This window comes from Thunnus albacares, chromosome 22 (assembly GCF_914725855.1).
Source record: "Thunnus albacares chromosome 22, fThuAlb1.1, whole genome shotgun sequence".
NCBI classification, from domain to species: domain Eukaryota; kingdom Metazoa; phylum Chordata; class Actinopteri; order Scombriformes; family Scombridae; genus Thunnus; species Thunnus albacares.
In genome coordinates this window covers 8,226,301-8,231,155 of record NC_058127.1, presented here as the reverse complement: position 1 = coordinate 8,231,155, position 4,855 = coordinate 8,226,301, and positions in this window count along the sequence as shown.

Below are 4,855 nucleotides of genomic sequence, written 5' to 3'. Positions count from 1 at the left end.
GTTTCATTTCAATAAACGTTCAAATGATCCAATATTTCACCAAAGATCAGAGAAAAAGTCCAAAAATTAAAAACAGATTTGTGTGTCAGATCTTTGTTTTTTCTTCTTTCCTCTCCCATTAATCATCTCGTGACCCCTCAGATTTGCCCGAGGGGTCAATTTGGAGGGGCCCAACCCCTAGGTTGGGAACCACTGGACTAAACTAGCTAACTGTATATAAAGTAGTTCAAACAGTAACATGCTGCTCTAACACTGATGCTTCAGTATTAATAATCTAATGATGTCATATATAATAATATATCAGTCAGAGGGACCAAACCACTACTTTTACTGCAATACTTTAACTACATTTTGCTGGTAATACCTATGTACTTTTACTTAAGTAGGATTTTAATGCAGGACTTTTACTTGTGGAGTATTTTTACATTGCTGTATTGATACTTTTACTTAAGTAAATGATCTGGTTGCTTCTTCCACCACTGCCGACTGTTCACTGTCAACAATCTGAGAAATCATTGAGAAAGAAAATCTCACCTTTTAATTATTAAACTCCTACAGTATAAATGATAAACAGTAACTTATTAGGTGGATTTTCCTTTAGGAATCATTGTCAAGGGAAACCCACTGGCAGATCGTGAGGGATTGTGTGTGTAGGTGTATATATGCGAGTGTGAGGGGGAGACGCAGGGTGGGAGTAGTATTAGTCATCCTCTTTCACTGCTCAGATCTTCCCAGCTAATGTGTGTGTGTGTGTGTGTGGGGATTCAACCCAGCACAAGCCTGCTTATGCAGTTTTTTTTGTTTTTTGAACAGCACCATCATATATTTTCTCATTTTCTTGTGCTTTTTCAGACACTATTTTATTCCGTATGAGGAGTCACATTAGATAATCGTGGCAGTGAAGACGTAAGCGTAACCATGCACCACTGCCCTAAATATGAAGGAGTTACGCAACTCAATCTACTGCTGCATGTGAAAACGTCTGTCCTCTTGTGACTTTCATCCCGGAGGAGATGAGGGCTGGAGGAGGAAAAGAACAGAGCCTTGCGTTGGAAATGCATCAGTGATGTAATACAGTTTGACTTTGGCGTGCTTTGTCATCACTGTATAAAAGAGACTAAAGTGTGTGTGTGTGTAGTAGTAGAAATGGAGTCAGATGAAGACATAGAGAGAGAAGGAGACTGAGGCGGGCCAGCTTCTTTTTTTTTTTTGCTACAAAGCATACCAAAACAGCAAGATGATGTAACAGCTCTCAGTTACCCATAGTGCTTTGCTGGAAAGATGAATGAAGTCGGACATGGAGAGGGCGTCAATGAAAACACACGCACGCGCACACGCATTTCATCTGTATTCTAATCATGCGGGATGATTCATACATAAGACCGTCCACAAAAATAGGAAGACGCTGAAGAGAGTAGGAGTGTGTGTGTGTGTGTGTGTGTGTGTGTGTGTGTGTGTGTGTGTTTGCTTCAAAAGAAACCAAAAGCTTCTTTCCTATTTTATCCATTTATCCTTTGGCTTGTGGGCTTAACAATGAATAAAGAGTGATAAGGAGACGTGGGGAGAGATGACGAGTGGAGCAGAGAGAGGAAGAAAGGAAGAAAGTGAGACAAAGAAAGAGAAAGGTTGGCAGAGTGCAGAGCGCGTGGGCCGGCTCGGGAGTTTCCTGCACTAAAGGTGTGATGAAGTAATTGAGCTTGAGCTGAAAAGAGAGAGAGATAGAGAGAGAGAGTCAGGAGAGAAATAAGAGCTTGTGTCTCTTTTCACACGAGGGAGGAGGAGGCGGGCGGAGGAGGTGCACATCACGAAAGCCAGCCGATGTCACGCACTCGTTTAGCGGGGGGGGGGGATAAAACATATGCGACGTTCAATCTCAAGGAGGGGACGAATAAAATATCAGTAGAGATATAAGTAGAGCATCAAAAAAACACACCAGGGCCGGTCGGAGCATTTTGAGGGACCTAAACAGAAATATACCCCCCAACTCCTCCTCTACTGTCTGTTGTCTTTCTCAATATCATTAGAAGTGACACATTCGTTATTAAAGGCTCTGTCATGGAAACAAAATTTCACTACTGATGCACAGTATGTATGTTTGATGTGATGTCAGTCACTTGTTCTCAGTTAACAATATATAAAAAAACTAAACAAAACATTTTACCTGCCGTGAACTTTACCCGATGATGGTCTACGAGCAAAAAGTTGTTAATAATGTGATTTTCTGGTTATTCTTGATGGAAATTTGGGGTTTGGAGGCTGTTGTCTGGTGTTGTAACTCAACCAGAGAGAATATATTTAATGGTAAGATGAACAATCTTATCATGCAGTGCAGGTTTTTTCTTACATGTATGTGTAAAACACAAATATAAAAGAATATGATAAACTATTATGTAAATAACCATTTAAATCGTGACACATTTGGACAGGGGATAAACTGTTTATACTACTACTATACTTCCCAAGAAAAAACGACAGAATCACTCACTCATTTCGCTAAGTGCCCCATAACAACATATGTTTAAGTTACCATGACAGCGCCCCCTAGCGGACGGGAGCAAATATGGAAATCAGGTGACATCGGAGTGGACCAACAAAACATCTGACTTTAACATCGGAGAGAAGCTGTTTTCCCATTTCCAACTGTGTGTCAACGTAGGATTTTAAAACCACAATCGTCTTCTAACCTTAATCACACGGTCGACTATAAAGTTGTCCTAACCTTAATAAAGTATTGATTTTAACCCAAACAACAATGTTTCTTTAACCTTAACACAGTATTTATTTTAATCCAAACTACTTTCCTTAAATTTAACCGAGTTAAACCAAACCTTAACAATAGCTTTGTCATGTCATAACACATATTTATATTTCAACAGTGATTTGTAGCAGTTTTGGAAGAAACGTACGATCAGAAAACGTTTCTACAGTAAGATTTATTCATGAGTGCATAGACCCATGACATACTCTACTGTCCTTTATGCTCAATTTGCACTGCTGGTTAGATGCCAACAGCATTTCGTTGGTAAATAATCTAATCTAATCTAATCTAGTCTAATTTCGCTGATTAATTTGGAGGACTGGTTGAACATCTTACTTATTAATTGATCAAATTATCTGAAATAAGCTAATATTGGTGCTTAATATCGGCTCAGACAATTTATCGGTCTAGCTTTACCTCCACTTATCAGCTTAATTTTGTCCAGCCAGGACCAAAAAACTATTTAAGCTTCTTAATATTATAATATTACTTCAGGGGTTTAAAGCACCTGGACCTCGACAGTAAATGTAGCGGCCTCTTTTTTTTTTTTTTTTTTATAATTAATAGTGATACTGTGGGAGGTGAAAGCTGTGAGACTGTTTAATACCCCGTCTCGTACACACTTTGGCTAACACACACACACACACACACACTCATGCACTTGACACTTTAAACATAAACCAAGCACCTGCCTCCTGAGTTTTATTATTAATCTACGACATTTTAATATGTTTTACTACTCAAGGATGCAGTTTTTTTTTTAGATGTGTATATATTGAATGTTCTTTTTTTGCTCACATGTATGTTTGACTTGCACTGGACCCCCGTAGAGACGATCAATCGTTCAACTATGTGTGAATTCATGTGCTGTTGATTGAATATGAGGATATTTTACTCAAATAGAGGGATTTATAGTGTTCCTGTGGTGCTCAACAATAAGTTTATACTGGCTTAATCATAATAACTAAGTGATACTAAGTAATTCTCTAATTGGGATGTTGCAACATTTTATTGCAACTTATAAATAAAACACAGTAAAACTCTAGTGATGCTGCAGCATAATTTAAAATGTAATATTAATGGTTGGCCTATATAGGCTTATATGTCTTATTGTGCAATTATGATATTAGCAGCTTATTTCTGAATCCTATTAATCACCTAAAGACTAATGTTTAAATTATTATAACTTCAACATCCAGTGTAGTTTTGCATTTAGGCCACGGATGATGCAAAGCAGCCTAGAGCTAACACACACAGAGAGAGCTGGTGTGTGTGTGTGTGTGTGTGTGTGTGTGTGTATGTGTGTGAGGGGCTCCGTATGTAGCAGCTCTGTCTTCATGCATGGCGACACATAAGAGCCTGGCCGGCGCACGTGCGTGTGTGTGCGCGCGTGCATGTGCGAGTAATGCAGTGGGATACCCAGCAGCGCTACGAGAGAGAGAGAGAGAGAGAGAGAGAGAGAGAGAGAGAGAGAGAGAGAGATTGCATAACCACCACCATCCCGCCGTATATATATATATATATATATTTATATATACTAGCTGGTTCTTCTTGCTGGGCTGCTGCTGCTGCTGCTGCTGCGCCCGCGCTGCGGACAAGCAAACACACACACACACACACACACACACACACACACACACTCACTGGCCATTAGACCATCCAGAGCGATGATTGGAAATGTTTGGAAATATGCTTTGTGTCTTCACACCTGGTGACGCAATATTTGGGGGGGGGGGGCAATTAAGGGGGGGGTCAGCTTCACTCGTGAGGAATTTCGAGATTAAATAAAACTCTGTCTCACTGTCCTTTTAAGGCTGTGGGTTATTATTCACTGTATGATGCACTGTACTGCTGTTGTCCCTCCACCTGCATGTGCGTCCAGCCCTCCGACCTCGTGCGTCTCTAGGTGGGACCAATAACACCACATCTACTCCCATCTAAACTCAGTAATGATAATAATAATAACAATAATAACAATAAATAGACTATCATTATTAGTAGCCGCAAATGACATTTAAAATGAAAAATATTTAAATACATTTTTTTTTTTTAAAGTAAAAATAAACTAGAGTCCCTGATTCCTCTAGTGATGGTGAA